Genomic DNA, 13,962 nt, shown 5'->3' on the forward strand with positions numbered 1-13,962 from the left:
GCGGCGTGGGCGGGGCTATACACTCAGCTTTACATATATAGATATAGTCATAGCTAGTATATAGATAACGCTGAAATGCTTCAACATATCCTACTGATTTGGAGATTGTTTCTTTATGACACATTATACTTTATGATAATGGAAAACGCAGGTTGATATGTTTTGTGTTTATTTATAAAAATAAAATGTTCAAACTTTTAATGATTATCCCTTTAATCCAGATAGTCGTACCACACAAAAACAATAGAAAATTACATTTCCCTCATGCCTGATTTGCATCAGCACCATTTTAATATGTTGTTTTTGTAGTTAACATTTTAAAAGGGTTTAAAAATGGAGCAGTAATTTTTTTCAAGGAAATTTACAAAACTTATTTTTTAGGGACCAATCCAGTTTTGAAATGACTTTGTGGGTCCTATGCATTGGAATCCCCCAAAAGTGATACAAGTTTAAAAACATCACCCCTCAACGTATTCAAAATGGCTTTCAGGTAGTTTATTAACCCTTCAGGTGCTTTTCAGGAAATAATGAAAAGTGACATGACAGGAATGAAAAATGCACCACCTAAATGGTACCACATACATGTTTCTAACTTTCGAACAGACCGCTATAGCTGGAAGACTTTATGGCCGTTATTTGCCATGAATTGCCATTGCAAACATCAGGACCACACAATCAAGATCTCAGAGTGTCGATGGGATTAAAGTGGGAGCCCCCACACTCTATTAATTATGTAGATGCTGTAGTCATTATTTACAGCAGTATTTAAGGATTTAAACAGCCATTGTAGGTGCCAACACTGATTGTGGCTGATGCAGCAAATTGCCAGCTATACTGTACAGCTGAAAACTGCTGGATTTTCACCCACTGGAGAATACTATTATCTTATATCGCATGCCAGTTTTAAGTTGTATTGGTGGTCATTAAGGGGTTAAACAACTCGAATGTTGCTTTAGTAGTATGCTTTGTGTATTTGTCTTGTTGGAAGGTGAACCTCCAGTCTCAAATCACTGACTGACTGAAAGAGGTATTGCTCAAGAATATTCCTGTATATTGCACCACTCATCTTCCCCTAAACTTGGCTCATTTTCTCTGTCCCTGCTGCTGAAAAACAGCCACAGACCAGACTGCCCTGGAAGGGGCGTGACTAGGACAGCTACCTTGGTGTTCACTGGCACCTCTGATGGTGAGGTCAGGCTTGTGCAGCAGGTAGCTGCTAGGTGCCACTCCAGGGTGGTGTCTGGCTGTGGCTGCTGATCCCACTTGGGGAAACGGAACACTCGGACAGGTGCGGGCAACAGGCACGACTGGCAGATGAGCACGGCTGATACTTGGACGAGTAGGCAGGCAAGCACAGCTGAGACACTGGCAGGCGGGCACGGTTGAGACACTGGCAGGCAGGTATGGCTGAGACACAGGGCAGGCAGGCACGGCTGAGACACAGGGCAGGCAGGCACGGCTGAGACACAGGGCAGGCAGGCACGGCTGAGACACAGGGGGAGGAACTACTTCAAAAGGCACACGGACAAGGGCAGGAAGGAGTAATGTATGGAATAGGTAGAGTCCTGTTCATACAGCAAGTGCAGGTACTGGTACTGGCAGGAAGGAATGGTGTATGAAGGAACAGGTTTGGACCTGTTCACACTGGAGAAGAACCACAAGAGTACGGATAAGGCAGAGCCGCAAGAGTGCGGAGCATAGGCTGTTATGATTCGGTCACCGAGGAGGATTACCGGGGAATTAGCTAAGCAACCAGGAAACCAGAAAGGTTGGTAACTGAGCAGATTGCAGACCCCTAAACCTAACAACACAACTAGCATTAGCCGTGGGACGTGCCTATGGTGCCCTAGACGCCTCGGCACAGCCAAAGAGTTAACTAAGCCTAAAGCAAGAAAGGGGAAAGCTAAACTGCCCCAGAGTAGAACCCCAAAGGAATAGATAGTCCCCAAACATATATTCTCGGTGAGACAAGATGAGGCACAAACGCAGGCAAAAAATAGAGTGAGCAAATGATGGGGCCCAAACTATCTAGATAGGACAGGACAGAAAAGATACTATCTGCAATCACGCAAAAACCCTAAAAAATCCAATACGTCTGATATACAAAAACACTGAGGCCACACGACCTCTGCCCCACTAGATCAGGATTCTGGTGTGAACTGGAAGCAAAGCCAAAGATACTAATATAACAGGGAATTAGCAATACTGAACAGAATGACATAAGCTGTGACATATGAGCGTGGTCCAGCACAAATCCCAGCAGTCCGTCTTATCATTCTTAGTGCCCGGAAGAAAGGAGACCACAAAATTAAAACACATAAAAAACAAGGCCCACCTAGCCTGTCTAGGGTTCAATCGCTTGCCTGATTCGAACTAGATCAGGTTCTTGTGGTTGGTAAGGACCACAACTTGATGTCTGGCTCCCTCCAACCAATGTCTAAACTCTTCAAAAGCCCACTTCATGGCCAACAACTCCCGATTCCCCACATCATAGTTACGTTCAGATGGGGAAAATTTTTGAGAAAAGAAGGCACAAGGATTCATTTTAGAGGTTACCGGATCTCTTTGAGGCAAAACGGCTCCTGCACCAATCTCTCTCACCACGGCCCCGCTAAGCCCCGCCCCCTGCCGGCTCCCTGCCCGCCCCATCCAGTCATCGCCGCCTACTATCGCACATGGACGCTTGCGATCTGCGCACCCTATCTTTAGCATAGGGTGCGCAGATCGTGAGCTGGCCGTGCGCTAGTAGGATTTTGGCATGCACTGCGCACTTTTGAAGGTGCGCCATGCACGCCGAAATGCAACATGCTGCGTTTGGCGTGCACGGGTGCACCTTCAAAAGTGCGCAGCACACGCCAAAATCCTACTAGCGCACGGCCAGCGCACGATCTGCGCACCCTATGCTAAAGATAGGGTGCGCAGATCGCAAGCGTCCATGTGCGATAGTAGGCGGCGATGACCGGATGGGGTGGGCAGGGAGCCGGCAGGGGGTGGGGCTTAGCGGCGCCGTGCGCTGCGTCGAATAGACGCTAGTGTGAAACTAGCTTAACATATTCTGCAGCGCTTTACAATTTGCATGCATAATGTCATGTAAATTATGCAACACAAAAAATTTACAATTCTCTTGGTGGTCCGGGGCGACCTGCATTATCACCTGGATCCAAAACTGGAGTTTATTCTCCACCAAGGGGGTAGCATAAATACCCCTCAAAGGAATTGGGGTCCACAGGGGTATCATGGGAAACCCACAATGTTTGGCAGTCAAAATCCATCAGATTCAGAGCTGCTCCTGAATCAGCAAAAGCTTTAGCAGAAAATGAAAACAAGGAGCAGATCAAGGAAACCGCCACAAAGAATTTAGGCTGTACACTGCCCATAGCAAATGAGTGGGCAAAACGTTTTTCCTGCTTAGGGCAAACAGAAATAGCATGAGAGGCATCCCCACAAAAGAAGCACAACTTATTACGCCTTATAAACTCTGCGCCATAGGCAAAACCCTATCACATTGCATGGGCTCAGAAGTTTGTTCAAAAGGCAGCACCGCCTTTCGCATAGTTTTACGCTCACGTAAATGTCGATCAATTTGAATGGCTAGTGACATAGAGTCGTTAAGAGCAGAGGGGACCAGAAATCCCACCATAACATCTTTTATGGTTTCTGCCAAACCTTTCCGAAAGAGAGCTGCTATGGCGTCATCATTCCATTCCACTTTTGGAATTTTTGGCAATATAACTCTGCCGCATCCTGACCTTGGTTCAATGCCAATAAGGTTTTCTCAGCTTGATCAATAACATTAGGTTCATCATACAACAACCCCAAGGCTTGGTAAAACGCATCCACATCAACCAAAATAAGATTCCCAGGTGTCAGAGAAAAAGCCCAGTCCTGGGGATCGCCGCCAGGGGTGGATTAAGGGTAGCCAGGGCCCCAGGCTGTTCAGACTCTGTGGGCCCCCCTTCATGTGATGGGGTCATGTGACGGGGTCGGGAAGTCACTAGTTTTCATGACGCATACTGTGCGTCAAGGAGCGGGAAGGGGTTAAATACTGAGGTAAAAACTCAGAAAATACATGTGTGCACAAGGCCTCACAAATACTGAGGTAAAAAACACCAAATACTCAGCGTGTCCATGAGGTCTTACAAATACTGAGTGAAAAACTTACCAAATATTCAGCGTGTGCATGAAGCCTTATAAATACTGAGGTAAAAACTCACCAAATACACGTGTGCACGAGGCCTCACAAATACTGAGGTAAAAAACACCAAATAGCGTGTCCATGAGGTCTTACAAATACTGAGTGAAAAACTTACCAAATATTCAGCGTGTGCATGAAGCCTTATAAATACTGAGGTAAAAACTCACCAAATACACGTGTGCACGAGGCCTCACAAATACTGAGGTAAAAAACACCAAATACTCAGCGTGTCCATGAGGTCTTACAAATACTGAGTGAAAAACTTACCAAATACTCAGCGTGTGCATGAAGCCTTATAAATACTGAGGTAAAAACTCACCAAATACACGTGTGCACGAGGCCTCACAAATACTGAGGTAAAAAACACCAAATACTCAGCGTGTCCTTGAGGTCTTACAAATACTGAGTGAAAAACTTACCAAATACTCAGCGTGTGCATGAAACCTTACAAATACTGAGGTAAAACCTCACCAAATACTCAGCGTGGGCACGAGGCCTTATAAATACTGAGGTAAAAACTCACCAAATACTCAGCGTGGGTACGAGGCCTTATAAATACTAAGGTAAAAACTCCCCAAATACTCAGCGTGTGCACGAGGCCTTACAAATACTGGAAGGCTTCCACCCAACATCTAGTCCTGACTCACCTGTACCTAACTTCGAAACCAGCTAATAGTCTGCAATCACCTGCTGACCTGGACCCATGAGCTGTCAGACAAGTTACTTCACATGAGTCACACAGAGGCTTCTGCTTCATGAACTTCCCCAGATAGAAGAAGCAGCCTCTGGTGTGCAGCCTGTGGCCGGATACACAGGAAGAGATGCTCCTCATCACAGGCTGTGCCCAACATGGCAGCAGAGGGGTTAACGCCACAGACAAGTCGCCGTCTCCTCACACACTGGATACGACGCTGCATCTGCCGACGAACAAGCGCACATAGCGCAATATTAGTTATGTCCCTGATGTTCAGCATGTGGAGGACCAAGGGGGGACAAAAAAGACCCCAGGATTCGAACAGGAGCATGGGAAAGTGGACGGCGGTCAGAGTGGCAGGGTTTATAAAGGGGTCAGAGTAAGTAAATATATACAGTACATATATATATGCATACACACACACACACATATTACTACATGCGGGCAGCGCACACATGCACAATCCTCAGGTTGTATAGCTTTCAACTGGTCAAAACATTTCTCTCAGTAGGCCAAGAAAGAAACGTGGCAGGAATAAAGTACACCTCATAGTAACTTATGTGAAGCAGAGGTGACAAGACCCGCCATCTCGTGCCCACCTTACTAGAGGTGCCCACTGCCCACATATAACAAAGTTGATGGAAATAGACGACTTCCACTATGATGATTGGTTACTGGCCGCCCAACCACACCCATTTCACAACTAGTCACACCCATGTCCACACCACAACCACACCCATATAGCACTGCTGATCACACTGACTGGTACTGAGGGCACAGTGGTTGGCATTGTGGGCACAGCGGCTGGTACTGTGGGCACAGTGGCTGGTACTGAGGAAAAGAAAGAACAGAGAGAAAGAAAAAAGAAAACAGAGAGAGAGAAAGAAAGGAGAGAGAAAGAAAGGAGAGAGAGAAAGAAAGAAAGAGAGAAACAGAGAGAGAAAAGGAAAGAACAGAGAGAAAGAAAGAGGGGGAAAGAAAGAGGGGACAGAAAAAAAGAACAAAGAGAGAGAGAAAAAGAAAGGGGAAAGAACAGAGAGGGAGAGAGAAAGATAGAGGGGGAAAGAAAGAATAGAGAGAAAGAAAGAAAGAAAGGGGAAAGAAAGAAAGAAAGAGCAGAGAGAAAGAAAGAGGGGAAAGAAAGAAAGAACGGAGCGAAAGAAAGGAAGAACAGAGAGAGAGAAAGAAAGATTAGAGAGAGAAAGAAAGAGGGGAAAGAAAGAGAAAAAGAACAGAGCGAAAGAAAGAACAGAGAGAAAGAAAAAGAAAGAACAGAGAGAGAGAAAGAAACAGAGAAAGAAACAAAAATTCTATAAAGATACCATACCAGTCTGGCTCATATTGTAGTGCCCACCTGAGCCTCCTGGTGCAGAACATATCATGATCCACTTACATGGCCGACATCCCCGAGTCCAAGGCGATCCCGCTGTCCGCGCTGTTGGAGGAGGACACGGTGATGGATCTGAAGCATTCCCTGAAGTGCCTCCATGGTTCTGTCACAATCTCCTCCCGAAATTACCTCATTTACGGTCAGCTTCCAGCACGTCACTTCCGATGGAACGTCACGTGCGAGTTTTCAAGTGCTCCTCGGAGCTCCGCCGCCTACTCCTGTGTCCGCGGGAAAAGTCAGCTCCTGGTCGGGGCAGTGGCACAGACTCTCAAAATCTGGAATGGTTGGGAGGTATGAATGCTCGCCATCATACACCTTGTACATGCATGGCTCCGCACACCTCATACACACACGGTTCCGCTTTGTATGCCTCGAATACAAACGGCTCCACTCAGTACACACATGGCTTTGCTCTGTAAACCTCATACACATGCGGCTCCGCTCCATACAACTTGCACACGAGCGGCTCCGCGCCTTACACCTCGCACACATGGCTCTGCTCCATACACCTTGCACACATGGCTCTGCTCCGTAAACCTCGTACACATGCAGCTCTGCTCCATACACCTCGTACACACGTGGCTTCGCTCCACTCTGTAAACACATGGCTCGGCTCCGTACACTTTGTACACACACGGCTCTGCTCTGTACACCTCGTACACACACCCGGCTCCACTCCTTACACCTCGTAAACACGCGGCTCCGCTCCGTACACCTCGTACACATACGGTTCCGCTCCGTACACATATGGCTCTGCTCTGTACACCTTGTACACATACAGCTCCGCTCCGTACACATACGGCTCCGCTTCGTACACACACGTCTGCGCTCCCTACACCTCGTACACACGTGGCTCGGCTCCGTACACCTCGTACACACGTGGCTTCGCTCCGCTCCGTAAACACACGGATCAGCTTCGTACACTTTGTACACACGCAGCTCCGCTCCGTACACCTCGTACACACACCCGGCTCCACTCCGTACACCTCGTAAGCGCGCTGCTCCGCTCCGTACACCTCGTACACATACGGCTCAGTTCCGTACACATACGGCTCTGCTCTGTACACCTCATACACATACGGCTCCACTCCGTATACATACGGCTCCACTCCGTACACCTCGTACACACACGTCTGCGCTCCGTACACCTCGTACACATGCGGCTCCGCTCTGTACACCTCGTACATCTTGTCTGCGCTCCGTACACCTCGTACACACGCGGCTCCGCTCTGTACACGTCATACACACGCAGCTCCGCTCTGTACACGTCCTACACACGCGGCTCCGCTCCGTACACGTCCTACACACGCGGCTTCGCTCCGTACACCTCGTACACACGCGGCTTCAGCTCCGTGCTCCTCGTACACACGTGGCTCCGCTCCATACACCTCGTACACATGCGGCTCCACTCCGTACAGCTCATACACACGAGGCTCCGCTCTGCTCCAGAGAAGGCGAAACATAGGACAGGACCTGGCAACTCAGCAGCAAGACACTAACTGAGCTAAGGCTTTGCTCAGGCAGCTACCACTGGGTGGAGCTGCCCTAAATACTAGAGGCCTCTTGGCAATTGGGACACATTAGACAGGTGCACCCTGATTCCATAAGAACCACAAAGTTCTGGTGCCGACTCCCTATGCACACAGCCAGGAAGCATGCAGAGAGCAAGCAGGAAGCAAGAGGCACACAGCATGGAGCTGGTAGCAGACAGAACACACAGCAATGCCTGGAGCAGTGAGTAAGTTGGTGTGTGGGGGATGGGAGGCCATGCAGTGATGTCGGCAGGGTTGTTACAAAAGGTGACTAAGGGACAAGGGAATAGCGTGACCTTGAAATGACCAAAGAGACAGAGTGGCCTTCCACCTTAGAGGAGTCCTTGGATAGGACGATGTGTGATTAGAAACCCTGAACTTGCTAAATGTGAAAGGTAACGGACCTTAACAGGACTGAGTTTGTGGGACTAGTGGGGGTCACAAGTGGTAGATTCAAGCGCCAGTAGTGAAAGAAAAAGGACGTGAAACCACTGAGAAGGTAGATAGACTTGCACAACAGGACTGTGGTGACAACCTAAACTGTTACGCAGTAGGGTGAAACAGTGTGCTTCACCAGCACTGGAGTGGATTACAGTGGAAGGATACTGTGTGTGTGAAAATACTTTACACTATGAAAAACTCAGAAACATCCATAAGACTTTGTACCGCTTACCCCTTGTTCATAACCCTTATCAAGTTACCAATCAGTAAAGACTGTGCTTTAGAATGGAAGTAGTCTACTTTATTGAACACTGAAACCTATGGTCCTGGCTAGCCAACACCATTGGCTACAAATGTCCTTCAAAGGTGCAAGACCCTCACTGCACCAATATCAACACCCAGCCAGGTCCAATTCTTTCATGCCAAGGCGTGACAAGAAAGGACTAGTGCCTTGCCTATTGCTACCGCACTGCTCTACACATGAACACCTTCGCCTAAGTGCCTCTAGACTTCTGACATCTCTGGGTCCTGGAGGGAAATGGCTACAAAATAGGGATCAATTCTAGATGGGAAAAGGCCCTGCAGGGAAGCTAAACAACAGTATAATTGAGATATGACAGAGGGGAGTATGGCATTGGAATACCATAGTCACCACCGACTGCCAGTTCAACTGTAGGGTGGTTCCACCTGATGTGCTGGTTCTGCTCACACTTGTCAGCCAAATAGTCATAAGTCTCGGGACCAACGAAAGTGTTCCTCGGCCGGTGGTCAACCAAGCCCTACATGTCAGACAGCTTGGATGCTGTGATAAAGGAAAGCTTCTACTTCCTCGGCCATGTCCTAGGGTCCTCACACCACTAACCAGCAATGGAGAAAAGTGGATCCTTCTTCTCTTCCGCCTTGTGCCAATGTGCATGCTCGTGCCTCCTGCTGATGTCATCACAACCTCTGGCACATCTCCAGTAACGCTGGCTTCTTGGTCACCACTCACTCTCACTGCTGTATCTGACCGCAAGCCGTTTCCAAAGAGGAATCGAAGAAATCGCTGAAAATATCGCGTAGCTTCATCTTCTCCTATCCAGATCCCCAGTTCTTCCAAGAGGCCTTCTATCTTTGGGACATAGAGGCAGTTTCAGGTAGAAAACACTGACGGTTGGACACAGACCCTCAGCGCTTCCTCCTTTTAACCTCATGCCGGCTCTATTTACAAATTGTGTATTTCAATCACAAACCTTTACCAGGTGAGAATACGTCTACCCCAGCGATGGTCCTGACTGGTTCACTGTTCTGACCAACTAACATGTACTTACTGGGTATGTTAGCCCAGGGCATGTAGTCAGAAATCAGGAAAAATGTCTCCCTTCCATTAATCCATTCAGGAACAACATAGTTGTTGTGTCCAACGAATGGGAACAACCTGTTATATATATACAGTATATATTCTCTGTGTTGAGTTTTTCCTCCAATCAGCAAATTTCCTGTTGTTGTTAGGTAGAATTAGACTGTGTGAAAATTGTCCCTATGTCCCTCCTGTAGTTGAGCTCTGTATTAGGTTGCTCCTCCCTTCTTCAGTTTAGTTTACAGCAGCCATTACTCAAGACGCATGTGTACTCCCCTGTACAGATTACTCCATTTTACCTACTCTTCATTGTAAACTAATACAAGATTTTGGAAGAAAACAGCATCGTTTCTCCTGGTCTTTCTACAGTTGCATTGCCGGTGGAGTTAAAACTATCTGCGGACGCCTGATGGTGTGAGTACGAGTTGCACAATTATCTAAGAAGCTGATAGTTAGAACGCTTGGGATTTACAGCCATAAAGAAGAGTCATAATAATGGGTCTAGAGACAATCATTACATATGTTACTGACCACCTCTCAGAGATGGCCAATTTCCTAGGCAACAAGTTCATACTTGGAAGATCCTTGGTTTGGAGTTTCAAGCGCTACTCTGAAGCTTCATTGCTCTTGTACTCATCCAGTGTTGTGGAGGCAAAGTTACCTCTGATTGCAGTACCTGAAAGTTCACAGTTTGAACCAGCGGTGTCCCCACTTGTCCAGATAGTCAATCTTTATAAATTCACCCCTCACTCAGCAAACATTAATCTGGGAGGCAGGGAAGTATTGTGCTGCTGAAGAAAGAAGATAACAAAAAATATTTAAGCTCTATATCCTGTTACAGATCTATTGATATATATTAAAGACCTTACATCATTGTGATACCACAAAAGACCATGACAGCTAGTAACTGACATCAGTGATATACTGGATGTCATCACTGGGATGCAGAGGCGTAGCTAGGGTTTTGGTTCAGGGGGGCAAAACTTCTGAGTGGGCCCCTAACCAGGTAACTTTGATTACAACTTGGTGACGCACCCTAATAGTGGATGTAGGAGATGACTGCGCTGTTACTGAAAATAAAGACCAACATGGATATTACCGACATATGGTCAGTGGTAAATACCAGTTCTACAAAACATACAAGTGATTACTGCACAGTTATAGTTGGTGTCTTACCGCTGACGTTTTTTCTGATGGAATCATTTACTTTTCATGTCTTTTCCATCTGGCCCAGACCGACATGACAATTCTCCATCCAGGACTCAGCTACAGAGAATGCAACAGACACGTTTCACGTCTCATATTCCAGCCCCATCACCATGTATCCCCAACCTGCACAAACCCCTCATCCTGCTGATACCCCAATGCTGAGCCGCTGCTGCCGTATGTGTCCCTATTACTGCACCTGATACCCCATGCTGAGCCGCTGCTGCCTTATGTGTCCCTATTACTGCACCTGATACCCCAATGCTGAGATGCTGCTGCCGTACGTGTCCCTATTACTGCACCTGATACCACAATACAGAGCCGCTGTTGCCGTATGTGCCCCTATTACTGCACCAGATACACCAATGCTGAGCCGCTACTGCCATATGTGTCCCTATTACTACACCTGATAGCCCAATACTGAGCCGCTGCTGTATGTGTCCCTATTACTGCACCTGATACGACAATACTGAGCCGCTGCTGCCGTATGTGTCCCTATTACTGCACCTGATACCACAATACTGAGCCACTGCTGCCATATGTGTCCCTATTACTGCACCTGATACCCCAATGCTGAGCCGCTGCTGCCATGTGTGTCCCTATTACTGCACCTGATAACCCAATACTGAGCCACTGCTGCCGTATGTGTCCCCATTACTGCACCTGATACCACAATACTGAGCCGCTGCTGCCATATGTGTCCCTATTACTGCACCTGATACCCCAATGCTGAGCCGCTGCTGCCATATGTGTCCCTATTACTGCACCTGATAACCCGATACTGAGCCGCTGCTGTCATATGTGCCCCTATTACTGCACCTGATACCCCAATGCTGATCCGCTGCTGCCGTATGTGTCCCTATTACTACACCTGATACCCCAATACTGAGCCGCTGCTGCTGTATGTGTCCCTATTACTGCACCTGATACCCCAATGCTGAGCCACTGCTGCTGTATGTGTCCCTATTACTGCACCTGATGCCCCAATACTGAGCCGCTGCTACCGTATGTGTCCCTATTACTGCACCTGATACCACAATACTGAGCCACTGCTGCCATATGTGTCCCTATTACTGCACCTGATACCCCAATGCTGAGCCACTGCTGCCATGTGTGTCCCTATTACTGCACCTGATAACCCAATACTGAGCCGCTGCTGCCGTATGTGTCCCCATTACTGCACCTGATACCACAATACTGAGCAGCTGCTGCCATATGTGTCCCTATTACTGCACCTGATACCCCAATGCTGAGCCGCTGCTGCCGTATGTGTCCCTATTACTGCACCTGATAACCCGATACTGAGCCGCTGCTGCCGTATGTGTCCCTATTGCTGCACCTGATACCCCAATACTGAGCCGCTGCTGCCGTATGTGTCCCTATTACTACACCTGATACCCCAATACTGAGCCGCTGCTGCTGTATGTGTCCCTATTACTGCACCTGATACCCCAATGCTGAGCCGCTGCTGCTGTATGTGTCCCTATTACTGCACCTGATGCCCCAATACTGAGCCGCTGCTACCGTATGTGTCCCTATTACTGCACCTATTGTGTGGTTCTTTGTGACCTCTAAATTCTAAAGCATCCCTCTAGAATATAGTAATACCGGGTGCAAGTGCTCTAGAAAGCAGCGCCCACATATTGTCTTCTAGAATGTAATATTGCCCTGTGTGTGCCCCTTTGACAGTCACAGTAACCTGAGTTCCCCTATAACAATAAGTGCCCATTTACATTTAATAATGTCCTGAGTCTCCCCCTGTACAGCTCCCCTATACACAGTATAATGCCCCCTCACTGTAAACATACTGACCCCTTAATATCCCCCTTAATGATGGCTCTAACACTGTATGATGGCCCCCTCACTGTAATCCCCACACTGTATGATGGCCCCCTAGATAGCCTCCATATAGTATAATACACCAGATAGTCCTCAATATAGTATAATGCAGCCCCCATAGGCAGACTCTACAGTATAATGAAGCCCCCCCATAGGCAGACTCAATATTATATTGCAGCCACCCTTAAGCAGACTGTAATGTAAGGCAGCACCCCCCTATAGGCAGACTGTAATATAACGCAGCCTCCCCATCCCCTATAGGCAGACTGTAGTATAAGGCAGCCCCCCATCTCCTATAGGCAGACTGTGGTATAAGGCAGCACCCCTCATCCCCTATAGAAACAGAGAGAGAAATAACAGAGAAAGAAAGATACAGAGAAAGAAAGATTCTATAAAGATACTATAGCAGCCTGGCTGCCATTGTAGTTCCCACCTGAGCCTCCCAGTGCAGGACATATCATGATCCGCTCACATGGCCGGCATCCCTGATTCCAAGGCGATCCCGCTGTCCATGCTGTCAGAGGACATGGTGATGGATCTGAAGCATTCCCTGAAGTGCCTCCATGGTTCCGTCACAATCTCCTCCTGAAATTACCTCATTTCCACTTCCAACACATCACTTCCAGTGGAACGTCATGTGCTGGTTTTAAAGTGCTCTTCGGGGCTCCGCCGTGTACTTCTGCATTCTCTGGGAAGTAAGCTCCCGGCCGGGACAGCGGGGCAGACTCTCAAAATCGGAACTGTCCCGCTGGATCCGGGACGTTTGTTAGGTATGAATGCTCCCCATCATACACCTTGTACACGACCGGCTCCGCACACCTCATACACACACGGTTACACTTTGTATGCTTCGTACACACACGGCTCTGCTCCATACACCTTGCACACACACGGCTCTAATCAGTACACACATGGCACCACTCCGTAAACCTCATACACACAGCTCCACTCCATACCCCCCCACACATGACTCCACTCAGTACACACACATGGCTCGACTCCGTAAACCTCGTACACATATAGCTCTGCTCTGTACACACACGGCTCAGCTCTGTACACTTCGTTCACACATGGTTCCGCTCCGTACACCCCATACACACACGGCTCCGCTCCGCATATCCCGTACACACACGGCTCCACTCCGTACACCTTGTACACACACAGCTCCGCTCCACACACCCCATGCACACGCAGCTCCGCTCCATACACCTTGTACACACATGGCTCCGCTCCGCACACCTTGTACACACACGGCTCCGCTCACCCCATACACACAGGGCTCCGCTCCGCACACCCTGTACACACGCGGCTCTGCTCCATACACCT

Source organism: Dendrobates tinctorius, unplaced genomic scaffold (assembly GCF_039654945.1).
Source record: "Dendrobates tinctorius isolate UK_male_01 unplaced genomic scaffold, ASM3965494v1 ptg000064l, whole genome shotgun sequence".
Lineage (NCBI taxonomy): Eukaryota > Metazoa > Chordata > Amphibia > Anura > Dendrobatidae > Dendrobates > Dendrobates tinctorius.